The following is a 27,439-nucleotide window of genomic DNA, read 5'->3' as shown; positions in this document are numbered from 1 at the left end:
CCAGCCCAAGGCAGCCCTTTCTCTGCCCCCTCGGGGCTCCCTCCAGGTGTCCCTGGGGCTCCAGGGGAACCTGCTGGGAAACAGGATGAAGTCACCACTGATGTTCCCTCCCTCAGCTGGGCAGAGACACTTCTTTCCAGAACTTTTAATTCTCCTCTCAAAGTTACATCAAAATATCACCTTTTTTGCTCTTATTATTAGAAAGTGTTCCCAGACAGTGACAGGCAGTCATCTCCCTTACCCCTGCTGAGGGAAGGGATTCAGCTGAATCTGTGCTTCATCTCATCCTGCGTTTCAATTCCTGGCATTTGAAGGAGACACAACTGCCTTCCATGCCTGCCACAACCCACAGGAGGTGGGATTCCTCTTGCCGTAGGTGTTCAGGTGTGCATAAAATACGCACATGCACGTGAACTCCTTGTCCAGCTCCTGTGCTCATCAATGGAGATGGAGAGCAGGACACAATGCCTGGTGACATTGAAGGTGTCAGGGATGGTCAAAGGTGTGAGCTGATAACTGCAAGCTCTACTGGAGCCGTTCATAGAGACAGGGCAATGTCTCAGGGACCCTGAATGAGCCTTGTGGGAAATTCCTTTGGCCGAGTGAAATGACAGCTGAGGCCAAATAAAGGCCAAAAGAATCTTCTCCTACTTGTATGTTCATGGCAGTCTTTAGGGGTATTCATATGAACGACCGCAGTCCTGGGACACAGGGAGAGCTTGGTCTCTCTCTTCTCCATCAGCTCATTTTTCCAGATCTCCAGTGACTCTAATGGCATTTGTGCCATGTTCAGCCCCACTTTGCCTAACAGAATTCAGGGCAGCAACTCAATATAATGTTCAAATCCAGGCCCACAGAGCTACATGAGGTGCCAGGGCTGGCATGGACCACACAGGACCTACAGGAAACCAATTCCCTTTCAGTGCGGATGCATCACAGATGCCCCACATGGCATGCTAGAGCGTTCTATTTGGTGCTTTTGTGCCGTTGACTGATGCATTCAGTCATCAGTCATCAGAGAGGCGAGGTCTGTCCCTTCTCCACACAACAGCTGCAGGCATTGCATGGACATGGAGGACGTCACACGGGGGTCTTTACTCACTGCCCTGATGATACAATCAATGAAAAGACCAATAGATTTCACAGTGTGCCTGCATACATTTTGTCCTCAAGGGCAGCATCCTCCAGATCCAGCAGTGGTGCATATCAAAACTCAACTGAATCTCAAATAGGAATTCCAGGGCACCGAGATGAGCTTTAGGTAATTCAGGAACAGTTAAACGAATTAAAGGGAATAATGTAGGACCAGTGCTGAATTTAGTAGGAGTAGGTGTAGGTAGATCCGAGATATTCAATGTCCTCTCTGCCTCAGTTACCACCAGTGAGGTCTCCCAGGCCTTGGTAGAACAAGTCTTAAATAGGAACACGAAGAAGTCTCCAGGTAAATGAGGAGATTCCTGTGGGGAACAGTAATTGCCCAGGCACTCACTGGCCAGGCAAAGAAACAAGGTGCCAGCAGCCTGGAGCATCATGAGACGACTTCTTAGCAGAGCTGCCTGGTGGGCCAGGAAGGGCGATGCTCACCTAGACCTGGTCCTGGCCAACAAGGAACAGCTGGTCAGGGATGTGACAATTAGTGTCAGCCTTGCTGGAGTGACCAGGAAATAGCGGGGTCCCAGAGGCCAAAGAGGAGTGAGGAAGGCCAGCAGAGGAACACACGTGGGTGGCTCCAGAGGAGAAGACTTTGATGTACTCGGGGGACTGATACAAGCGGTGCCATGGCAAGGAGTTTTGAAGGGGGAAGGAGCTCAGGAAATCATATAGGCATTATGGCACAGCCTCCTCCAAGCACAGGAATGATGTCTTGGAATACCATGAAGAGAAACACTCGTCTCAGGAGGCTGCTGGTATAAACGGACTGGGCTGCAGGGCAAAAAGGCAGCACACAGGAGGTGGAAGGCGGGGAAGCTGCAGAGGAGGCATTTAGAAACCTGGCCCCAGGATGTCGGGAGGATGCCAAAGCCAAAGCTCCCAGAGGCTTGAGAGTTGCAGGGATGCGGAGAGGAAGCACAATGAGCTGACAGAGGCTCAGAGGGTCATGTGGAATGAGTCACACTCTGCCTGGAGGCCTGTAACAAGTGGGCACTGCAGAGGTTTGCATGTTGACTGCGTGCCTCAGCCTAGGAGATGGGGATTCCCCCTGCTGGGGGTGGCTGTGCCAGTCCATCCACATGGGTCTAGATGGGGCAGACTCTTCCCGAAGACATTTCTGTTACCCAAATGTGTTGGGATTAATGCAGAACTGGCTCTTCAAAATCAAGCGTTAAATTGACTTGACCTCTTTGCTTGGACATCTTTTCATTTTGACTGCACTCCTGAAATCCCTCTAATGAGCCAGAGAAGAGCTGAAGACTAAAGGAAACTTATGCCCAGACTTGGCGCCTTCGTGTGTTTTTTGTGGTAAGGAGCGCTCTGGTGCCGAGTTCCTGAAGTGCAGATCCTGAAAGATTGACTAGTCCTCTCGAGAAGTAAAAGCAGCTAACCTCCAGGTTTCTGAGGGTGTTATCAGACCCTGCTGAAGTCCCTCACTGCAGAGACCATGGAGGGAAGGAGCAGACAAAGTTCCTGTCCCTGTGGTGTGGTGAAGCAGGAAGTCGGAGACACATGGGCCGGGAAGAAACTTAAATGTGGAAATCACTGTGAAAGGCCTCGATGTGCTTCACCAAACAGGATGGCCAAGCCTGGACACCCGTCCCCTGGGGAGGGATGTCCGTTGCCTTTTGAGATGCTCTGGGCTCTGTTTGGGTGATGTGGCAGTGATGAGGTGCCAGGCGCAGGTCAGCAGTAGGAACCTCCCAGGCTCTGGGGAGGGTGGGTGAGGAGGCAACAAGGCGCTGGAGCTGTAAGGACTTGGTGTCCTCTCATTGAGCTCAGTGGATGAGACAGAAGCCACAGCTGAGCAGACAAGGGTCTCCGTTCTCTTGGGGTGTCAAAGCCCCACCAAGGCCCTTGGCCATCCCCAAAACACAGCTACACTCTCCTGTGCCTGGGTCTGCTCCCTTGCTTCCAACACCAAGCTGTGGGTTTCTGAGGATTTGCCAGTGCCTGTGAGCTCCCCACAACCCATCCCGTTTCTTCCAAAGCCTTGCTAATGCTCACTTATTGCGCAAGATTTCCAAGCCCCAGAGTTCCTGGAATCCCGTATGTAGCTCCACATCCCAGCACCAAACAGCACATCCCCTTTCTTCTTAATGATGGTTCATGCGAGAGGAGGCAGACACAGCGGAGTGTTGGTGGGCACCGGTCAGCGGCACGGTGCCGAGGGCTGGGGCTTCCCTTGCGGCATCTCGGGGAGGGGAGGCACCCAATGCAGAAGTGAGGGCTGCGCTGCTGGGACGCGTGGTGTGGCAGGGAAAGGACGACTGGGCCGCCAGCAGAGCTAGCGCAGAGAGCGGGGTGGGCATGGGCAGAAAAGTCACCTGCAAGCACGCGGGGTCCCGAGGGAAGCATTTCTCTCCTGCCCTCGTCGCTAGGCTGGGCCTGCGGGACGCCTCAGCATGCAGGGGCGTGAGCGCTTGTCCAGGCAACAGTGAACCCCAAACCGGTGTTACCTTTCAGAAAAAGCTCCGGCAAGACCCGGCCAAAGTAGACGATGCCCCTGAACTGCCGGGAAGGACTGACGTTTCTTGCCTGTGAGAGTGGCTGCTGCAGGAGGAGAGAAAGAGTTTGCCAGGTGGAGAGAGGAGGAGGAAGCAGAGGTGAGAAAAGGCCAAGTAACGCTTGCTCTTGAAGGGGGCCCGTGGTCCCCAAGAGAAGTCCTGGAGCCTCATGGCCCAGTGAACAGACAAAGCCCGGCGGTGGAAGGAGCCGGTGCCGGATGCAAACACGTTGGCACAGTCTGTCTTTGGAGCCTTGGGCAGGCAGCTGGAAGCTGCTGCCGGGGCTCCTGGAGCAAAGCAGCTGGGAGCAGGATGACGGGAGCGGCTGAGCGGAAAACAGCCTGGCCCAGATGGACAGAGCGGCTCCTTCTCAGCTGCCTTCCTTTCTCTTGACAGGCACCTCACGGTGATCAAGCAGCGGATTGAAAGACTGGAGGCTCTTCAAAAAGAGCAAGACCTCCTCCAGCAGGCCAAGAGCCAACAGCAGCATAGATGCCACACACACAGATGCAGCTCCTTGGGGAGGAGATGGGGAGAGCACCTTGGGGTGTGGGGACACTGCGGGGAGGGGGACACACGTGCCACATTCAGCCCCCTGACTTCCCCGTGTGGGAGCGCAGAGGAGGGGCAGGTGTACAACCTGCAGCTGACCCTATCCCTGACCCCAGTGTCATCCCTGTAGGTGCCATGTCCCCATCGCTGTCCCCACAGGTGTCCTGGCCACACCACTGTCCCCAGCCCTGTCTCTGTCCCTCCAGGTCTCTTGTCCCCCTCCCTGTCCCCACAGGTGCCCTATGCCCAGGGCTGTGGGGACAGCGGCCGCCTGCTGGGCTGGTTCCATGGCAGCATCAGTTTTGTCCACCTCCGTGTCACAGTGAGACCAGGGGACACTAGTGACCCCACTGGGGGCTGGAGAGGGGCCCCCAGGCTCAGTTGTGTTTTGTAAAGTCTCCTTTCAAGAGCACAAAAACGCATTTTTTGTTTCCAAAGCTTCTATTTCAGGCTCCAAAAAGGCATTTTTAAGATTAAGCCAGTTTTAGGGTCCAAGATGCATCTTGGATGTCAAAACCCTAATTTTGATGGTCCAACCCCCTCTTTTAGGAACCAAATTATCATGCTTTTGAACCCAAAGCCTCATTTTTAGGTACAAAGCCTCATTTACAAGTTCCAAAGCCCATTTTAAGATTCAAAGACCCATTGTCAAGCTCTCAAACAGCTTTTTTAGGATCCAGCCAGTCATTTTTAGAGACCAAGCCACATCTTGACTGTCCAAAGCGAGAGCAAGTGGCCCACACGCGTGTCCAGACGGGCCTCCAGGTGGGCCCCGGGGTGGCTGGGCAGCAGCCGGGCAGCGGCGTGGCAACATGACGATGTGCAGTGCGGTGTCGCGGCAACGTGACGATGCAACAATGTGCGTCTGCTCTCGAGAGCCGCTTGCTGGGAGACTGGCTGTGGTGGCCGCAGCTGGGTGCCTCTGGAGCGAGAGGTGCCATCGCTCTGTCTACCCGTCTTTTAATTACCTCCAGGGATGGTGCCTCAGCCACTTCCCTGTGCAGCCTGTTCCAATGCCTGAAAAACCTTTCAGGGGAAAGATTGTTCCTAATATCCAGTCTAAACCTCTGCTGGGGCAACTGGCGGCCATTTCCTCTTCTCCTGATGCTTGTTTCTTGGGAGAAGAGACCGACCCCCACCTCTGTACACCCTCCTTTCAGGGAGTTGCAGAGAGCGAGAAGGTCTCCCCTCAGCCTCCTTTTCTCCAGGCTAAACAGCCCCAGCTCCCTCAGCTGCTCCTCATCACACTTGTTCTCCAGACTCCTCACCAGCTTCATTGCTCTTCTCTGGACCTGCTCCAGCCCCTCAGTGTCTTTTTTGTGGTGAGGGGTGCAAAACTGGACACGGCAATCAAGGTGGGCCAAGTGCAAGGTCCTACACTTGGGTCAGGACAACCCTCGTTACCAATACAGGCTGGGGGATGATGTGATAGAGAGCAGCCCTGTGGAAAAGGACTTGGGGGTCCTGGTGGATGAAAAGCTGGACGTGAGCTAACAATGTGCGCCTGCAGCCCAGAAGGCAATCGTGTCCTGGGCTGCATCAAAAGAAGCATGGCCAGCAGACCCAGAGAGGGGATTCTCCCCCTCTACTCTGCTCTCGTGAGACCCCACTTGGAGTACTGTGTCCAGCTCTGGAGCCCTCAGCACAAGAAGGACATGGACCTGCTGGAGCGGGTGCAGAGGAGGGCCACGAAGATGATCCGAGGGCTGGAGCACCTCTCCTGTGAAGACAGGCTGAGAGAGGTTGGGGTTGTTAAGCCTGGAGAAGAGAAGGCTCCGGGGAGACCTTATAGCGGCCTTCCAGTACCTGAAGGGGCCCTGTCAGAAAGCTGTTGCAAGGCTGTTTGCAAGGGCATGTAGCCTTAGGACGAGGGACAATGGTTTTAAACTAGAGCAGGGCAGGTTTAGATTAGAGTTTAGGAAGAAGTTCTTTCCACTGAGGGTGGTGAGACAGTGGCACAGGTTGCCCAGAGACGGGATGGAGGCCCCATCCCTGGAGACATTCAAGGCCAGGTTTGATGAGCCTCTGAGCAACCTGATCTAGTTGTCGGTGTCCCTGCTTACTGCAGGGGGGTTGGACTAGATGACCTTTCAAGGTCCCTTCCAACCCCACACATTCCATCATTCTGTTATTCCATGATTTGTCCAAAAGCTTGTTGCTGCTCAGGGCCCCCTTTAGGCAGATTTGTGTGTTCAAAAGACCATTTGATTTACTTTGTCTCTTTGCTTCTCTCTGCGAATCGAGGGAGCTCGTGACGTGAGTGTGTGCCTCACTGCCTGCAAAGAACAATTATGGACAAAGAAAGAAAGTCCAGGACAGGGAATCTTTTGGGAAGTCTTGGGATCTGTGATTTAACAAAAATTATGTTTTCTGTTGGTCTAAGGGTAGCCACTGTAGGAAGCAGATTTCGGTGGGGGTAATGTGGACTTTACACATTGCTGAGGAATGTCTCATTTTTTTACTGAGCTATGCATTCCTTTGTTTCCATTTGTTGGCAAGTGACAAACACCCTTCTGTGTCCGTGTGCTGCTCGTTCTCCAAGTAACCCAGGTGGGAACCGGTGCCAATGGGCTGAACCGCGCAGCTTCAGTGGAGGAAGCTCAGATTTGAACAGGGCTGCTGTAAGTCCCAGGGGGCTGATGAGAGAAATGCTGGGTTGGGGGCAGGATGAAGACTGGCCATAGGTTGTGGAACACAAAGGGTCTTGATTTTCATATCTGTTCAGGCTGCATTAGCAGACGCTCAGGATCAGTATCACGTAGAGACTGCTGATTTCCATTCATGTATAAGCAGAAAAATAAAGTAGGAAAAAGAAAAAAGAAACCCTTTCTTCTTGTTGTTTAGTAATCATATTATTTCACTTTGATTACATTCCTGAAACTTCTCTAATTAAGCACATGAGAATTGAAGACTTTAAGGAAAGCTATGCCCAGAGACTTGACTTGTTAGGGCGTTTTGCATGTTAATGAGCCCTCTGGTGCCAAGTGCCTGAACTGCAGATCCTGAAAGACTGAACAAGCCTCAAGACAAGTAAAAGTCAGCAGCAAACCTCCAAGAGTTTCCGAGAGTCCTTGGAGGCTGGTGAAGCAGGAAGTCAGAGGTGCTGCTTCGAGGTGGAAAATCAAACGTGGCATGTGGTTGTGAAAGCCCTTGATGTGTGTCACCAAGCAGGACAGCCAAGCCCTGACCCCATCTGCTGGGAAAGGGGATCCGTCAACTCACGGGATGCTCACACCTCAAGCCCTGCTCCCCCGGACACTGCTTCAAGGCTTCTAACAGAGATGCAGACTGCTGCATTGGACATATGTATGTTTATATTTTTTTTAATAGGTACTGATACTCCTTGGGAAATCAAACAAACTCCCGAAGGAGTACTGAAGGATTCTTGATATGGTCAGGGCTGTATAAGGGCACATGTAAAGCATCCCTGCACCTGATGCGAATTAATTCGGTGGCCATGGAAGCTCTGATGCACACACAAGATGCCGGTGTGACCAGGAAGGGGAAGACTGGATCTAAACAGCACGTTTCCAAAGCTGAGAGCATGAGCGTCATGGTGTCACTGCAGGAGAGCTCCAGCCTTGGGGCAAAATCACAAAAGTGGTCTAGTACATCAGGGCCAGCAAATGTGTCTGGGACAAGAAGGAAATGATTACTGCAGATGACAGAAATCCCCCCAGCCAAGGTGCAGCTGTCTTCTAGCGACAACCCTTCCAGTTCAGGAGTCTTGCAGAGAGCAGGGGGTGGCACAGAGCCAAGTACTGGTCATAGCATGTGGCCACCAGCAGGAGCCACTCTGTACCTGCCAAAGGTGCAGGAAATAGCCCTAAGAGCGCTGTGAGCAGAGATGGTGCTGTGCCCAGTGGGAGGACAGTCAGGGTGGCGGAGCTGTAGCAGGTTTCCAGGTTTTCCACCAGCAGCCCCATGCTGAGGCTGTTCCCAACTGCAATTATGGGGCAGGTCATGGGAGGGAGGAGGAAGAGATTTTTCTGAAGGTTGGGGACGTTGCCCATTCCCATTAGGGGAAACGCCATTGATGATGACAAATTGTCCTAATCCCCTTTTGCCATGGAAAATTTTAGGTCTTCCTGTCCCCTCTCTCCTTGTGGGTACGCCTTCGAGTGACAACATTTGTTTCTCTGTTAGGTGCCTAAGGACATTGGGAAGGAAGTTCAGAGAGGTGAAACACGGAGGTGTCTGTGCTCCTGAGTGCATCATAGTCCCTAGACGTGCTCTGTTCTGTGTGAAGGGTGAGAAAAGCCATCTTCTGGAGGGCAGCGACACTCCTGCTTGCAGAACCCTTTCGGACTGCGCGGGCGAAATGCTCTGTGGACGTGCTGCTTTCAGACTGTGTGAAACAAGGGATGGGCCATAAGGACAGGGGAGGGTGAGGCAGCACACAGAGGCACTTGCGATGGACCGGAAAAGGCAGGTGAGAGAAATCTCATTGGGCCGGTGGGGTTGTTCCTGAAGTCACACGCAGAATTGTCAGGGCTCTGACAGGGGTGTTCAAAGCCGCGAGCCCTTCCCTTCCACGTGCAGAGGCGTAGGGACTCTCTGGCCTCCTGCTGCCACTCCCAGATGCTGGGAGGCACCTCAGCCCTGTGGTGTGGTGCCCATCTGAGATGCCTCATGGCATGAGGTATGGACATAGGGACCCTGGTTCACGGAAGCACATCCCAGTGCGGCATCCATGTGGTTTCCCAGAGGACGTTCCTCTCAAAGTCAAGTTACCCGAAGACAGAGTGTGTCCCACAGGCCTTCGTGGACGCTCTGGGAATAGCTGGTGGCACTTGTGCTCAACTCGGGTTCCTCTCCCCACATGCACATGATGTGCATGCTTGAGTCTCCTCCATGCAATGCACTCAAGGACTTCTGACCTAATCAGGTGGCACTTGCTCGGCTCGCTGTGGCTCCATCAAAGATGTCCCTGAGGCTCCAGGGGAACCTGCTGTGAAACAAGCTGAAGTCATGACTGATGTTTCCTCCCTCAGCTGTTGGGGGGGACATTCCTTTCCGGCAGTATCATTTCCCCTATCAGAGGCAGAGTTAGGTCCCAGTACGACCTCTTCTTTTCCACCTATGAGACAGGACACCCAGACAATGAAAGGGAGGAATCTCCTGTACCCCTGCAAACCACAGTGCACATTTGAAGTGCCAGAGGTGGCCCGAGACATGTGCAGGTATCTCTAAACTTTGATGGAGCAGTTCAGAGGGACAGGGCAGCGTCTGGGGCCATCATTTTGGAGGCTCTTGGGGCATTGCTTTGGGCAGCTGAAGTGACAGCAGATGGCCACCTTTAGGACAATGAAGCCTGTTCCTGCTCACTATGTACAGGGCAGCCTATAGAGCTATTCCTCTGAGCAAATGGAGTCATTGCCATCTGAAGAGCTACGTCTCTCTCTCTTCTCCACCAGCTGTCTTTACCAGATCTCCATTGGCAGTTAGGGCTGGGTTCTCACTGGCACCCCTACAATGCCCAACCTAATTCAGGGCAGCTGCCCAATTTCAAGGTTAACTCCATCCTGTGGAGCTGCCTGAGGTGCCAGGGCTCTCCAGCACAACTGCGTGCAGCCGGCAGGGACAGCACAGGACTTGCGCGAACATCATCCCCATTCAGAGCAGCCGTGTAAGAGACCCCAAGAGACCTTCTGAGGCGTTCAGTGCTTTCCTTCAAGCAACTGCAGTGAGGCAAGTGCTGTCCCATCTCAATCCAGTAGGTGCAGGGAGTGCTTCTCCCACATCCCTCAGTCATCCCTTTGATGCTGCAGTCAAGGAACAGAGCAATGATTTTCACAGTGTTCCTGGATCTCTGGATACCCATAGCCAAGGACACTTGCAAAAGCCCCTTGTCCTGCCTGGAGATCAGCTTCACCTGCACCACAGGCCCTCTGGGGCTGCAGAGACCCCGCAGACAGCAAAGCCCTCTCGTGCCGGGGCTGCAGAGTCCAACCCTGCTTCTCTCTCGTCCTGAGGAGAGCAGGGATTGATCTCCTCCTTTCCCCTTTACATTGCCATCTGCCATCCCCCCCAGCATGCTCTGACGCAAACCTTTTGCCTGCACGGTACTTGGGCACTTGGTAACAGCTGGCTTTGTTGCACGCCTGAGCTTGGCCCTGGTGCCACGACTGAGGTCCGGCACATCTCTGCTGTGACACAAAGAACCTATAATGAAGGAGAGGAAGGGGACCAACTCTTATTTAACCAACCTGAGGAAGTCTTGGGCTCACCAACGACGTAACGTCTTACCAGGGACATCAATGACCCTGTGTATTGCGTTGGCATGGCTAGGTTTTGGTAGGGGTGAGGGGGCTGCAGAGGTGGCTTAGGAGAAAAGGGATCAAGAGGTGACTCCATGTGAGAGAGAGCCACTTTCAGCTGGCTCCAAAGGGGACATGCCACTGCCCAAAGCTGAGCCAGTAAGCAATTCTCGTGGCACCTCTGTGATAGCATATTGAAGCAAGGCTAAACAGCAGCGTGCAGTCACCGTAAGAGAGAGGAGTGAGACACATGGAGAGAAACAGCCCTGCAGACAGCAAGGCGAGTGGAGAAGGAGGGGGAGCGGGAGTGAAGCTGGGTGGGCACCTGGCAGCCAAAAGTCAGCCCAGCACCCCCTGACATTCCCAGGAGAGCACGGTGCAAATGCTCCTTTAGGTGTCTGGAGGCTCTTTGCCTCAGCTTTTTAGCACAGCTGCCAGATGGGCCAAGCAAGGCGATGCTCACCTGGATCAGAAAACCTGTGTCATCCTTGTCAGCCTTGGCTCTAGTAGCAAAGAAAGAGTGGAGTCTCAGCTCCCGAGGGAGTGAGGACGAAGAGCAGAGTGCAGATTCCAGGTCTCAGGGTGGCAGACATTGGCCTGTTCTGGGAACTTTCCGTTCAGGCTGGAAGTGACCTTGCAAGATTTCTATAGACCAACATTCTACGCAAAGCAGGGTCACAGCAGAAAGTGCCTGCAGCATTTGGGTGCTGCCAGTTGTTAGGGAGTTCCCGCAAACTCCAGATGCTTTCAATGATGATGGAGAGTGGCTTTACTGTGGCATCGTCCTGCCCTCTCAGCTCCCTCGGATGCCACCCCTCCAGTCCCATAGACTGGTAAGGATTGTGTTTGCTCAAGTAACTCCTGACTCTATCCAAATTCACCACGGTTTTTTTTCCCTCCAGAGTCCTGCCTCAAGCCACAAAGGCCTGGGAGAGCTTGCTGGAGGAGACCAAGGCAAGAAGGACACAGGGAATCTCAGATTCATCTACACCTGCTGTTACTAAATTCCAGCAGTGGCCACTCATTCTCTTTGTTTCTTCTTTAACTGTTCCTGAAGCAGCAGCCTCTCCTCTTGGTGCCCTCGAACCCTTGCCTTGCAAGGCTCTACACTTGGGAAGCTCTAGCTTACCTAAAGCCATCCCCATTTCTCCTCTAGAGACCCAGCATCTGTAGTCTGGCTTCAGTCTTTTCTCACTCCCCTTGGCAGCTGAGACCCCACTATTTCACGGTCGCTACAGCCCAGGCTGACATTTTCACACCCCTGATCAGAATTCCCTCTGAATTGACTGGACTCAGCAACACCTTTGTTGGCCTACCTTGCGCCTGTGCAAAGATGTTGTCCCAAGAGACCCAGAAACCTGCTGGACAGTATGCATGCTGCTGTGTTCCCCTTCCAGTGGTGTCAGGGTCATTAATGTCTCCAATAAGACCTGGGGTCATTATTCTGGAGACTTCCTTGTGTTGCTTAAATAGGCAAATGAGTGGAAATCCCAGTGTGATGTGCTTCCTGTTCCTGAACTGCTCTGCATCGACTGGATGGAGGTGGGTCAGACCCTGCCTCATTGCCCTCGTGGGATTCAGTTGCCGGCCAACAGAAACTGAATCTATGAGACATGGCATCTGGAGTGTGTGTCTCGCACCCACTCTGAAGGCGATGCCTTTCCCGTAGGTCCTGTGCAGTCCCTGCCGGCCACCTGCAGTTGTGCTGGAGAGCCCTGGCACCTCCTGTGGCACAACAGGCCTGTCCATGGCCATTGAGTAGCTGCCCTGAATTAGGTTAGGTGATGTGGGGATGTCCATGAGACATCTGCCGTTACAGTCAGTGGGGATCTAGTATACACGGCTGATGGAGAAGATGGATGAGGTCAATGGCAATGAGTACATCTGGTCCCCTGACTACCTCAGAAGGCTGCCCTGGGTTGAAAGAGTAGGGAAAGGTTCAGTTGTCCGAAATGTGGGCACGTGCTGGTGGCCAAAGGAATTCCTCGTGAATCTCAAAGATGGTGGCAGCAGATACTGCCCTGTCTCTATGAACTGCTCCGTTAGATCTTGCAGTTACCGGCACGTATCTTGGACCACGTCTGAGACCTGAAATGTCAGTAGGTGTTTGAGTCTGAAGAGCTCACTGCTGGCCTCCATCTCCAGGAATGACGCTGGGAGCTGAGACCAGCAGCTCCCATGCAGCAGGTGCCTATTTTGTGCCCACCTGAAGAGAGGCAAGAGGAATCCCCCCTCCTGTGGGATTGTGGCAGCCCTAAGTGAGAGCTGAGTCCTTGAACAGTAAGTTACTGGAAGCCTCTCGACCTGACCAGGACGTCATGGTAAGAACTCGGCAGAAGGCCATGCTATCCCTGAGCTCTGCACCGAGCAGCTCCGATGTGGCCACTCAGACAGAGCTTGCGTGGGAACATGCTGCCACCCAGGTGTCAGGCTGCAGGGTGTGCCCTGCTCTTGTGCCGGTGTTGAATGGTAGTGGTGAGCAGACCTGTGGGAGGTGTGCCCAGGGAGAGGAACTCCTTCACCTCGTGATGGAGCTCCGTGAGGAGGTAAGTCGTTTGAGAAGTATAAGGGATTGTGAACAGGAGATAGATAACTGGAGTCGCATCCTGCCTTCCCTGAAAGAAGCACCTCAGGCAGACAGAGCTCCACATAGAGAGCACTCCCCACCCTCTAGCAGCGTGGCTGAATGTGGAGATTCAGAGGACAGGGGCCAGTGGCAACAAGTCCCCATCTGGCGTGGCAGGCGTGCCACCCAGGTGACCCCCACACCATCCCAGGTGCCCTTGCAGAACGGATATGATGTTCTGCAAAGGGAACCGGAGGATGAGAAGGACAACAGCTTGCTGAACTCGGGGTTGTCACCAAGGCCAAGACGGATTACGCCTCGTATAACAACATCCTCGGTTAGGAAAGAAAGACGGGTCCTTGTAGTAGGGGACTCGCTTCTGAAGGGAGTGGAAGGTCCCATATGTAGACCAGACCCAATCTGTAGGGAAGTCAGCTGTCTCCCTGGGGCCAAAGTTAAGGATGTCCAGAAGAAACTCCCTACCCTAGTTAGGCCTACTGACTACTACCCTGTATGGATTTTTCAGTTAGGCAATGATGAAATTTCAGGAAGAAGCCTGAGGGCAATGAAGAAAGACTTCAGGGTCCTGGGATGGATGGTGAGGGGATCAGGAGCACAAGTAGAGTTTGCTTCTATCCCAACAGTTGCGAGGATTGATGAGAAGATTAACGGGAAATGCCAGCTGTTCAATGCCTGGCTCAGAGACTGGTGTCATCGGCAGGACTTTGGGTTCTTTGATTATGGGCTGCTTTTCAGGACGCCAGGCCTGCTGGCAACAGACGGCAAAAGCCTGTCTCGGAGGGGGAAAAGGGTTTTAGGGCAGGAGTTGGCGGGGCTCATTTAGGCCATTTAAGACAGGGCCTTAAACTAGATTCGAAGGGGGATGGGGATAGATCCAAGCTTGCTACAAAAAGCCTGAAGGTGGCATGCTGGCACCAGACTTGGAAAAGATAGGAGGCGTAACCGGGCTCCTTCGGAATAAGTCTGGGGGTGGCAGAATTTCGGCTCCCGCCAGGAAAAAGGAGAAAGGACCGATAGCCCAGCTGAAGTGCTTATACACTAATGCACGTAGCATGGGCAACAAACAGGAGGAGCTGGGAGCCATTGTGCAGCAGGAGAATTATGACGTGGTCGCCATCACAGAAACGTGGTGGGATGACTCCCGTAGCTCTAGTGCTGCCATGGATGCCTATAGGCTCTTCAGGAAGGATAGGCAAGCAAGGAGAGGCGGGGGGGTGGCCCTGTATGTTAAGGAGTGTTATGAATGCTTTGAACTTAATGATGGTGATAATGAGACTGAGTGTTTCTGGGTAAGAATCAGGGGCAGGGCTAACAAGGCGGATATCGTAGTAGCAGTCTGTTATAGACCGCCCAACCAGGATGAGGAGGCAGATGAAATATTCTATAAACGGCTGGGAGAAGTCTCAGGATCGTGAGCTCTTGTCCTTGTGGGGGACTTCAATTTGCCGGACATCTGCTGGGAATACAATACAGCAGGGAGGGAAGAGTCTAGAAGGTTCCTGGAATGTACTGGGGATAACTTCCTGACACAGCTGGTGAGAGAGCCAACTAGGGAAGGTGCCCTGCTGGATCTGTTGTTTGTAAACAGGGAAGGTCTTGTGGGGGATGTGACAGTTGGAGGCTGTCTCGGGAACAGTGACCATGAAATGATAGAGTTTTCGATTCTGCGAGAAGCAGGGAGAGGGGTCAGCAGAACTGCTACCTTGGACTTCCGGAGGGCGGACTTTGGGCTTTTCAGGAGCCTGGTTGACAAAGTCCCCTGGGAAACAGTCCTCCAGCGTAAAGGAGCCCAGGAAGCCTGGATGATTTTCAAGAAGGAAGTCTTAAAGGCGCAGCAGCAGGCTGTCCCCATGTGCCAGAAGACAAGCCGTCGGGGAAAAAGACCGGCCTGGCTAAACAGGGAGCTAGTGTTGCAACTTAGGGAAAAAAAGAGGAACTATGGCCTCTGGAAGGAAGGGCAGGCCACTCAAGAGGACTACAAAGAGGTAGTGAAGCTATGGAGGGAAAAAATCCGGAGGGCCAAAGCCCAGCTAGAGCTAAACCTGGCTTCTGTTGTCAAGGACAACAAAAAAAGTTTCTATAAATATATTAGCAATAAGAAGAGGACTAAGGATTATCTCTGTCCTCTAGTAGATGGGGCCGGCAACATAGTGACCAAGGATGAGGAAAAGGCTGAGGTACTTAATGAAGTCTTTGCCTCAGTCTTCAGCAGTAGGACCAGTTGTTCCCTGAGTACCCAGAGCCCTGAGCTAGAAGACAGGGATGGGGAGCAGAATGAAGCCCCCGTAATCCAAAGGGAAACGGTGAGGGACCTGCTTCAGCACCTGGAGGTGCACAAATCTATGGGGCCGGATGGGATCCACCCAAGGGTATTGAAAGAGCTGGCGGAGGTGCTCGCCAGGCCACTTGGTATCATTTACGAGCAGTCCTGGACAACTGGGGAGGTCCCAGCTGACTGGAGGTTGGCAAATGTGACACCCATCCACAAGAAGGGCCGGAAGGAGGATCCGGGGAACCACAGGCCAGTCAGTCTGACCTCGGTGCCTGGGAAGGTCATGGAACAGATCCTCCTCAGTGCCATTACACGGCACATGCAGGAGAACAGGGTGATCAGGCCCAGTCAGCATGGGTTTGTGAAGGGCAGGTCATGCCTATCAAACCTAATATCCTTCTATGATAAGGTGACCCACTTAGTGGATGAGGGAAAAGCTGTGGATGTTATCTACTGGGATTTTTGCAAAGCTTTTGACACTGTTTCCCACAGCATTCTCCTGGAGAAACTGGCTGCTCATGGCCTGGACAGGTGTACTCTGCGCTGGGTAAAAAACTGGCTGGATGGCCGTGCCCAGAGAGTGGTGGTAAACGGAGTTAAATCCAGTTGGTGTCTGGTCACAAGTGGTGCCCCCCAGGGCTCGGTGCTGGGGCCGGTTCTCTTTAATATCTTTATCAATGATCTGGATGAAGGGATCGAATGCGCCCTCAGTAAGTTCGCAGATGACACTAAACTGGGCGGGCGTGTTGATCTGCTTGACGGTAGGTTGGCTCTGCAGAGGGATGTGGACAGGCTGGACCGATGGGCTGAGACCAATGGTATGACGTTCAACAAGGCCAAGTGCCGGGTCCTGCACCTGAGTCACAACAACCCCACGCAGCGCTACAGGATTGAGGCAGAGTGGCTCGAAAGCAGCCCCGCAGAAAAGGACCTGGGGGTGTTGGTGGACAGCCGGCTGAATATGAGCCAGCAGTGTGCCCAGGTGGCCAAGAAGGCCAACAGCATCCTAGCCTGTATCAGGAATAGTGTGGTGAGCCGGACTAGGGAAGCGATCATCCCCCTGTACTCGGCACTGGTGAGGCCCCACCTCGAGTACTGCGTTCAGTTTTGGGCCCCTCGCTACAAGAGGGACATTGAGGTGTTGGAGCGTGTCCAGAGAAGGGCTACAAAGCTGGTGAGGGGTCTGGAGGACAAACCTTATGAAGAACGACTGAGGGAGCTGGGGTTGTTCAGCCTGCAGAAGAGGAGGCTGAGGGGAGACCTTCTCACCCTCTACAACTCCCTGAAAGGAGGTTGTAGAGAGATGGGGGCTGACCTCTTCTCCCTGGTGACAAGTGATAGGACGAGAGGAAACGGGTTCAAGTTATGTCAGGGGAGGTTTAGATTGGATATTAGGAAACCCTTTTTCACTGAAAGGGTTATTAAACATTGGAATAGGCTGCCCAGGTAGGTGGTGGATTCACCATCCCTGGAGGTGTTTAAAAAAAGGGTAGATGGGGCACTTAGGGACATGGTTTAGAAGAGGCTTTTGTCAGGGTAGGTTAAAGGTTGGACTCGATGATCTTAAAGGTCCCTTCCAACCTCAGCAATTCTATAATTCTATGATTCTATGATTCTACCCCTTGCAGAAAAGCAACCTCATTAGAGGCAGCAGGTACTTAGCATATGGCTGCAGAGGGTGATTTATTGTTTATCAAACACGATCCGACATGATCAGGCTTTACTTTTCTTTGCTTGCAAAGAGGAGAAACCCTCCTGTGCCTGGGCGCAGCCAGGTCTCTAAGGAGAGCCAGAGGGAGCTGGTGCAATGGAGCTGTAACATCCAGCTGCAGAGATCGGCAGCGAAGTCTGATGGAAGGAAAATGATGTAAATCCCAACTGGGCAATGACAGAGATGGTGGGGTTGGGGTGGGGGTGAGGAGCAAGGCTGTCCACACAGTGTCAGACCTCAAGGGACTGCTTTTCCTAGCCATCCAGACCTCCTGAGGAGACCCTCTGGATCAATATCAGTTGCAGAAGACTTCTATCACCTTTTCTCTAGACTGAAATGTAAATTAAAAGAAACCCTTTAAACTAAAAAAAAAATAATTTATTAGGTTCTGATTGAAATCTTCCTTCTTAACTACACTATGAAAGAACTCCAATTAGCTGTAGAAGTCTTGAAGACTTGAAGGAAATTGAAGGAAGAGAAATAGGTCTTTAGGGCTTTCTGTACTTCAATGAGCCCCATGGTGTATTTAGCTCTGAGTCCACGAACCTCAGCTACTGAGAGAATATTGAAAACACTGCTCAAGAAGCCAGAGGCAAAACTCAAAGTACCTGGAAGCATTAATGGGCCCCACTGAGGGCCACTACTGACAAAGTCTCCCCATGGACTCGTTAGAGGAGATAGCTGGAGGCTGTGATTGCAGGAAGGCAGAGGCACAGTGCAGGTGGCTGTAAAGCTGTTGCTTTGTTTGATGAAGCAGAAGGGCCAAACCTGACCCTCAGGCCCTGGGAAGGCAGATCCTGCCCCTCAGGTGTGGCTCAGGGCTCTTCCTGGGGGCAGTGGGGTGTGAGGGTGAGCAAGGCCAAGGGTAGGGAGACTGTGCAACACCTTCCGGCTTCCCCATGCAACATTGAAGCAGAAACCAAGTCCAGAGACACAAAATAAAGTTTCTTCTGGTGGGCCTTGGTGGCAGAGGCAAGTGCCATAGCCAAGGGGACAAAGACCTTGGTGCTGTTGGGTTTTTTAGCCTGGCCAGAGCCCTAGGCCACCTCTACTGCAGAGTGACCATCACTGTCCCATGCCTGTGCCTCTTTCCTTGTAGGCTGCAGGCACCCATTGTACTTTCCCACATCGCTCTCACCCCGGCATTTCCGTATCTTTTCTGATGTCTCTCCACTCTCACCAGCTGTTCCTTGAAACACAAAGCCATGGGCTGATCAAGACTCCCTCTGGGTGACCTCTTGCACCACAGTGCAACCCTTTGGGTGAGATTTCTTTTTCCTCACATGCAGTCCAAACCTTCCAAGCTGCAGTTTCTTGAGGTTTCCTTCTCTTCCTACTACCAAGAAAAGCTCCACCGCCTCTGAAGCCACCCTTCAAGCAGGTGCAGGCTACTCCTAGAGAGCCCTGGGCCTCCACTTCAAAAGGTACAGAAGCCCAGCTCCCTCAGCTTCTCCACAAAGGCCTCAAACGCCATCCTGGCCAATGTCCTTTGGAGCTTCTCCACTTCCTCCTCCTTCCTTCAGAACAGAGAGCCCCACACACAGACACACTAGACCAGATGTGTCCACAACAGTGCTGGGTCAAGGGGGATGATAAGTGCCTTGTCTGGGTGGCCGTGTGCCCCCTAATGCAGCCCTGTGTGCAGCTAGTCCAGTTCACCGTCCGCATGTACCACTGGCTAAAGTTGCATCCCTCATAATGCCCAGGCCCTTCTCCTCGGGGTCAGTCCTTGGCCAGTCAGGCCACAGCATGCCCTCATCTGTGGGGTGATCCTGCCCCCAGGAAAGGTCTGACCACTTCTCCTTGTAAAACTGTGTGAGTTTTCCATTTGCTGAGTCCCAGAGTTTATCAGGGTCCCCCAGGAATGAAGCTCCATTGGGCCAGTCGTTCATGTGTGCCTGCAGATGGCTCTCCCTGACATGTGCTGCCTCTGACAAGATAACAGCATGAGGAATCGCAGGACACTACAGATAATCAAAGGAGGCACTTGATCAATGCCATTGTTCACCAAGGTACACATTCCCATGGTGAGAAGCTCGGAAACATGAAATGAAAGTACAAAGGAAGCCAAACTAGGACCATGGAGGAAAGGGTAAATAGAGGTGGGCTATTTGCATGGGAGGGTACAGGGATGGTCAAGGGGAAAAACTTTTGAGGGGGAAAAGAGGGAAAAAGAAACGGTGAAACAATGGAAAGGATCAGGGCTGTTTGGGGGGACCTGCCAAGCAGCCCTGCATCTGAGCAACCATGCCTGGAGTGCGACAAGAAAGTCCCTGATCGTCTGACCACACTTTCTGGTTGACTTCCACGGTCACCAGGAACCTGACTGATTTCCCTCCCCTCATGAAGGAAAGATGGTGGATTGAAACGCAGAATCGTTCATGCTGGAAGGAAGCAGAGGAGATCTCTAGGCCACCCTCCTGCCCACAGCAGGGTCAGCTACGGGGTCAGACCAGGTTGCTCAGGGCTTCCTTCATTTTGGGCTTGAAAAGCTCCAAGGATGGAGATGACACAAGCCCTCTGGGAAATCTTCTCCAGTGTTTGACTGTCTTGACAGGGAGAAAGTTTTGCTCATTTGTTTCAGCTGATGCCATTGGCCCTCATCCTCCCATCACACACAACAGTGAAGAGCCTTTGTCATGGTGACAGCCAAGAAGATGTGGGAAGGCTGATATTAGGTCTCCCCAAAGCCTTCTCTTCTCCAGGCTTTGCACCTCTGCAGCAAGGTGGCCAATGGCTTTCTGGGCTGCACTAGGAAGAGCACTGCCAGCAGGTCGGTGGAGGTGATCCTTCCTCTCTACTCAGCCCTGCTACAATTTGTCTTGCCCATTTCCCTCGGTGTTTGCTACCCGACTACCTTCACTTAGAGGTGGTGGTAGGGCTTCAGGTTAGTGGTTGTAAATAGGGTAAAGGCCTCTCATGAATGTTTTCACAGTCAGTGTCACAGAAGTCTAAACATCCTCTGAACAGACCTTACCTCTTCAAACCTTCCAACCCCTACTGTTCTGCGATGCTGATTCTTTGATTCCATTGTCATTGCCCAGAGGGGCTACCACAGATGTAGACTGCTCCAGGGCAGGTATTTATATTTAGGCCGATCAATGATGTTGTTGCTTTAATGTTTTCTTGTTGTGGTATATGCTGCTGTTGTTAGGGAAATCACACAAACACTTGAAGGACAATGGAAGGGCTACCACCTTAGTGGCCTTCCAGTGAGCTGGCTCCTGTTTGCCATTGGCTCACTGTCACTGGGCAGGGTGTGGTGTAAAAGGTGCTGAGCAGAGCAGGACAATCACTTCTGGCTGTGCTCCTGCTCATACAGCCTCAGAAGCTGTTGGCCGCCTTTGCTGCTGGCTCTTGTTTGGCCTGATAAAGCTCAAGGAGCCGCAGGGCCATTTCCACAGAGCTGTTGCCCAGCCACGCAAAATGATCCAAAACGGATCAGAGCAGCCCTGCTCTGACATCAGCCTGGTCTCTCAACATCCTTGGATTCATCCTGTCTGGTCCAATGGACTACCAAAGGTTGACCTTACCCATGTAGCCCCTGACTTGATCTGCCTCCACTGCTGGATTTCGCATGGGGTTCTGCCTCTTAAGCACACAGACCTGGGAGACCTTGCTGGTGAAGACGCAGGCCAAGAGTACCTCGTACCTATCTACACCTACTCTCTGCAAATTCAGCCGTGACCACACATTATCTTTGTTTATTCTTTAGCTGTTCCTGAAGGAGTAACTGCTCATTGTTGTGCCCTTCAAATCCCTTGCAAGTGTCAAGTCTACGGGAACTTTGGTTTTCCAAAACCAACCATATTCCTCAATTCCTCCTTTGTTTTCATCCTTGCAGCCACCTCTTCATGCTTCCTTTTTTCTCTGGGGCTTCCCCATGAGTGTCTTGTTTCCCCCAGCTCTTCTTATAACAGCTCTGCCTGTTGTCCTGGCTATGGGTATGACCACACTCTCGCACTTGAAAGACGCTGTCCTTGCAGACCACTGTACTGCAGACCCTCTGCTGCCCTTCTGTGCTGCTCACATGGGCTCCCCCCCAAAAAGTCAGAAGACTAGGCCAAAGTCTGCTCCTCTGAGGTCTGTCATCTGCATTCTTCTATTCTCCTTCTCCTTGGGAGGTGAGACCCCACTATTTCATGGTTGTGACAGCCAAGGCTGGCACTGGTTTTCATAAAACTTGTGGATACCAGTGCTGATGGAGTGAAAGATGGAGCTACAGACTGCAGTGGAGAAAACTCGGACTTGAACAAGGCTGCTGTAGTCCCAGGTGGCTGAAGAGAGAAATGTGGGTTGGGACAAGGACTGCCCATAGAGTGTCTGACATTTGGGGTCTTTACTTGTCTGTATTTTCAGCCTCCATTGGAGATGTCGGCTTTCAATACCATTTGGAGATTGCCGCTATCACTTAATGTGTAAGAAAAGAAATGAAGAAAACTGGAGCAAAAGGAAAAACCTTTCTTATTGTTTTCTATTACTGCAATATTTTAACTTCTGAAATTTCTCTGATTAACCAGAAAACAACTAAAGAGTTAAGAAAATCATGCCTACAGGCTTGGCTTGTGGGTGAGTTTTGCATGTTAATGAGCCCTCTGGTGCCAAGTTCCTGAACTGCAGATCCTGAAAGCCCAAGCCTCTGGAGAAGTAGAAGTCAGCAGCAAATCTCCAAGTTTCTGAGGGTGCTACTGGGCCCCAGCGAGGCTAATCAATGGAGAGAGACCATGGAGGGAATGACCAGGAAAGGGAACCTCGCTGGGAAGGGAACCTGTGGCTGGTGACGCAGGAAGTCAGGGGCATTGGTTACAGGTTGAAAATCAAATCTGGAGGTTCTTGTGAAAGCCCCTGATGTGTTCCATCAAGCAGGATGTTCAAGCGCTGACGGCCATCCCCTAGCAATGGGGATCCTTTCCCTCATGGGATGCTCAGGGCTGCTCCTGGGGGCAGGGAGGTGTGGGGGTGCGCGATGCCGAGTGCAGGACAGCGGTAGGAGTCCTCCTAGGCTCTAGGCAGTGAGTGGGTGGGTGAAGAGGCAGGAAAGCCCTGGAGCTGTAGTGACCTGGTGTCTTCTCAGGCACCTCAATTGAAGATAAGTTAGCCACAGTAAAATACACAAGGATCTGGGCAATCCCAGCCCCTACAAAGGGCCCCCAAAAGCCCCCCCCCCCCCCCGAAAAGAGAGTGGGATCCCACCAGAGGCTGCCCTACACTGTCCTATGCCGGTGGCTATTCCCCTGTACCCTTGAACTCCTTTGCAAGTGTTCTAGCTCTGTGTGAGCTCTGGCTTTCCTAAATCCAACTCTGTTTCTGAATTCCTCCCTTTTTTTGGTGTTGTGTTGTGTTGTTTTTGGTTTTTTTAAATCCTTGCATCCACGTCTTGCATGTTTCCTTTCTTCTATGGAGCTTCCCCATGACTTTCCTGTTTCCCCAAGCTTCTCTCCTGATAGCTCTGCCTGTTGCCCTGATGATGGTTCTGCACACTCTCATACTTGAAGAACTGCTGTACCAGGCTCTGCTGCCCTTCTGTGCTGCTCACACGGGCTCCCCCCTAAAAAGTCGCAAGACTAGGCCAAAGTCTGATCCTGTGAGGTCTGGCACCTGGCAGGAGAATAAACTTTCTCCTTCCCTTTGGGAGGTGACCTAACAAGGTCATGATCACAATAGCTAGGGCTGGTTGCTGATGGTTTTCACATCCATGTCCAGCTCTTAGAATGATAGAATCATAGAATCTGTTAGGTTGGAAGGGACCTTGAAAGGTTATCCAGTCCAACCCCCTTGCAGTAAGCAGGGATATCTTCAACCAGAGCAGGTTGCTTAGAGCCTCATCAAGCCTAGGCCTTGAATGTCTCCAGGGATGGGGCCTCTACCACCTCTCTGGGCAACCGGGGCCAGTGTCTCACCACCCTCAGTGGAAAGAACTTCTTCCTAATGTCTAATCTAAACGTACCCTGCTCTAGTTTAAAACCATTGTCCCTCATCCTATCGCTACATGCCCTTGCAAACAGCCCCTCCCCAGCTTTCTGATAGGCCCCCTTCAGGTTCTGGAAAGCCGCTATAAGGTCTCCCCGGAGCCTTCTCTTCTCCAAGCTGAACAACCCCAACTCTCTCAGCCTCTCTTCACAGGAGAGGTGCTCCAGCCCTCGGATCATCTTCAGGGCCTTTCTCTGGACCCGCTCCAACAAGTCCATGTCCCTCTTGTGCTGGGGGCTACAGAGCTGGACATGATACTCCAGGTGGGGTCTCATGAGAGTAGAGTAGAGGGGGAGAATCCCCTCTCTGGGTCTGCTGGCCATGGTTCTTTCGATGCAGCCCAGTACACGATTGGCCTTCTGGGCTGCAAGCACACATTGTTGGCTCATGTCCAGCTTTTCATCCACCAGGACCCCCAAGTCCTTTTCCACAGGGCTGCTCTCTATCACATCATCCCCCAGCCTGTATTGATAACGACGGTTGTCCCGACCCAAATGCAGGACTTTGCACTTGGCCTTGTTGAACTTCGTAAGTTTGCTCAGGCCCACCTCTCTAGCTCGCCAGGTCCCTCTGGATGATATCCTGTCCCTCTGGCATGCCAACCGCACCACTCAGCTTGGTGTCATCAGCAAACCTGCTGAGGGTGCATTTGATCCCACTGTCTATGCCATTGATGAAGATGTTGAACAGCACCGGTCCCAGTACAGATCCCTGAGGGACACTGCTTGCCACCCCTCTCCATCTGGACATCGAGCCATTGACCACTCTACCCTCTGGATGCAACCATCCAGCCAGTTCCTTATCCACCGAACAGTCCACCCATCAAATCCATATCTCTCCAACTTAGAGAGAAGGATGTTGTGTGGGACCGTGTCAAAGGCCTTGCAGAAGTCCAGAGAGATGATATCCATAGCTCCCCCCTTGTCCACTCATGCAGTCACGCCGTTGTAGAAAGCCAGTAGGTTGGTCAGGCAGGACTTGCGCCTGGTGAAGCCATACTGGCTGTCTCGAATCACCTCCATGTCTTCCATGTGCCTTAGCATAGCTTCTAGGAGGATCTGTTCCATGATCTTCCCAGACTTTTCATTCTGAAGACTGAGTCAGCCTCATGTCCATGGTACAAGACACAAAGACAAGAGGCAATGGGATGACAAACGAGAGGGTCAGGGCAGATACAGGGAGAAACTTTTCCAGCATAAGGATAGTCAAGTGCTGGAAGCTGTTTCCCAGGGAGCGTGCACTGGATCTCTTCTAGCAAGTGACCAAGATGTGTTTGGAGAAAGCCCTCAGTAATCTCATCTGGCCCTGCAGGAGGCTGCTCGAGACACCTCCCAACGTCCCTTCCAGCCTAAATATGACTGTCCTTTCTTCCCCTTCATTTTTTCAAATTAGGGAAAGCTCTTAGGTTGTCTCTGACCACAGAAGGAATTCACATCAGGTGCCAGGGTGCTTCAGAGGTGCCCCCAAACAGCCCTGACCTTTTCATTCCTTGAAACGACAATTGCTTCTCTTTTTTTATCCAACTACCCTCCAAAATGAATGGTTTCCCTGTCCATCCATTCCCCCTTGGCCATGCTTTTCATTTTTCTTACAACCTTGGGGTATATCTGAGATGGTTGGTGTGCTGATTTTCAAACTTGGGTGGCAAATCCATAAAGCAAATCATTCTCTTTCATGACCTGTAGCATCCTGCAATTCCCCATATGCTTATCTGGTTTGAGGCACTGTCCATCAAACCTTAAATGCTGATGATTTGGCCTTTCAGTCCAGAGGGACCTTGACGCACTTGGGGACTTGGCCAAATGAAACCTCCTGAAGTGAAGTTTCGTAAGGCAAAGGGGGCAAGGTGTGCACTGGGGGCAGAACAAAGCCCGTGCACTGGGACAGGCTGTGACCTGACTGGCTGAGGAGTGTCCTGGGGAGAAGGGTGTGGGAGTTATGGTGGATGCCATATATGGATCCCATTGTGAAAGGAGGATGGAGAAACTGGAGGAAGTCCAGAGGAAGTCTGTGAGGATGGGGTTAGGGGCCTGAAGCACATGAGCTGTGTGGAGAGGCTGAGACAACTGGGCCTCTTCAGTCTGTTGAAGGGGAGGCACAGGGCAGTCTAAGAGCAGGTGACATCTTCCTCGAGAGAGGAAGGTGGAGGCAAACTCTTCTGCTGTGGCAGACATTTGGCAGAGGCAACAGCGGCAAGCATCCTCCATGAAGATTATACTGAGCATTAGGAAACACGGACTAGGCGGACGTTGCCCTGCAGCAGGACACCCATCGACTCTCTGTTATCTCCATCTTTGGAGGTTTTCAGCTCCCCAGAATGTCACCCAACCTGACCCAGGGATTGACAACCCTACCTTTTGGTGAGAGGCTGGACCAGAGGCTTCCCCATCAACCCCTTTCCCAAAAACCCTTCCATGAGCCTGTGCCTTGCAGTGTTCCTTGGGAGAAGAGAGTCAGCTACAGGTGAGGTTTTCTTCAGCTCCTGGGACAATTCAGGGTGGCATTGTCCTGTGCTCTGTAGGTGTCTCATCCTACCTTTGATTATTTACATTTCCTGGCCAGTCTCCTTATCCATGCGGCGATTTAGGCTGTGAAGAAGCTCAAAACCAACTCTTTGACTCGGTTACTTTCATTTTACATGCTGAAACGCAGGGCAGACGAAGGCAGTTCAGAGCTTCTAGGGTCTCTGCTGCACAGTTCGGACTCAGCAGACTGGAAATGCAGGTCACGGTGTTGTGTCAGGGTACTCCAGGGGTCAGGAGCAGTGGATGCCAGTCACACCACCACATGAAAAATTTGCCTTCCTTTGTGCCTTTCCAGAAATCTGGGATCTGTACCTTGGCCTGGACCAACTACCCTATTCCCCGCCTCCACCTCTTACTGGAACCAGGGAGAAAATACACAAAGCGGGCATGAATTCAGGGCAATTCTGTCTACGAGGCGTCATCTTTAAATGGTGACAAAGAGATAGCAGCGAGAGCAAAACCACTGTTTTAAGAACTTCATGCTAGAGGCTAATTACTGAAAATTACAGCTACTTTGACAAGTAACAGTAACTGTCAGGAAGGAAATAAAAGAGCTTTAGTGCATCATCATGAAGAATAAGAGTTGCCTTGCAGCAACGTCCTCTCTGTTGTTAGTGATAGTACCACGAATTCCAAAACATGCTTGAGAGTTTCTCTATTTTCCCTTGTCTCTGAAACTCAGCCTCTCAGACCTGGACAGGACTACTTCAAGTCTCTGCAACCCAAATCTCTCCCGTTGTTTCTCATGCTTTTACCCCAAGACCTTTCTTCCCATCACTTCCGCACACTGTGGAGTCTCTTGTTTATCTGGTCCTCTCTCACACAGCCTTGCTGAAAAATTTTCTCTAAGTCGTGATCCCACTTGTATCACCTCATGTTATGTACAGCCCCAGCCCCCTTCTGCAGAGCTCTATGGACTGGGCAGGTTTCCTTTTTTTCCTGCTCATTCACCTTCACTCTCTATTTTTGCTGTATTCATACCAATTGTTGTCTGAAGCAACACATTTATCTCCTCACAACTCCACCTATTTCCAGTTGCAGGCTGAGACATTTCCCTCATCCATCATGAGATGTCAGTCATGACTCATCTATGTCTTTAAAAAGTGGAGAAACTGAAAAAAGAGATTTAGCTGCTAAAGAAAAACTGCTAAACTCATGGAAGGGGAATGAAAAACAAACCCCAAAAACCCAGGAAGCAGGAAAGAAGCCAATTCAATCTGGGTTTACCTCAACGGTGCAGCAACAGAAAAGGCTTCTCCGCACCTCCACCTCTCTGCGTTCAAACCTGGGCCTGTGCCCCACGTTACCCCCATGTTAGACAAAGTTTGCCCCGAGAGGCTGAACTCACACTGTTTCTGTTGTCTGCATGATGGTTCACATCCAGAAGGGGCCTGGAGACAAAGCTTGTATTTGAGCTGCGTGCATGAGAAGGAAAAAAGGACGGGGTCACGTCACTACACTGCAAATCTCTGTATTTGTGCAGATTCATTTCACCCCAATGCCTAAAACCTGGTTGAGTGATTCTTACCCCAGCTGCCTTGGGTGGCTGTGTGGCCAATAGCACAAATAACCCCCTCCAGCGGGAAGTATCTCCTGCCCTTGCGTGAGGTTAATGCACTCCCTGATTTCTCTGAAGCCCTACATGAAACCCAACAGCCTCCACTCTGTCCTTTTGGGTTCCCAAAAAATTCAGGATTAAGACAATAATATCATCTCGCACCAGGACCGAAAGACCAAAGTCAGAAAGGCTGTGAGGAATCAGTGCTATGGCTTGGAGTAGCCATGGCCAGGGCCAGGCGCTGCAGGGTGATTTCCTCCTCTCAAAGCTGTAGAATGGCAAATATGGAGAGAGGTCAGTAGAGCTACTCCAAGCGGTCACTGCACGAGAAATATGCCGTCCACA

This window comes from Larus michahellis, unplaced genomic scaffold (genome assembly GCF_964199755.1).
Source record: "Larus michahellis unplaced genomic scaffold, bLarMic1.1 SCAFFOLD_34, whole genome shotgun sequence".
In the NCBI taxonomy this organism is placed as follows: Eukaryota; Metazoa; Chordata; class Aves; order Charadriiformes; family Laridae; genus Larus; species Larus michahellis.
Note: the sequence above shows the minus strand (reverse complement) of the source record.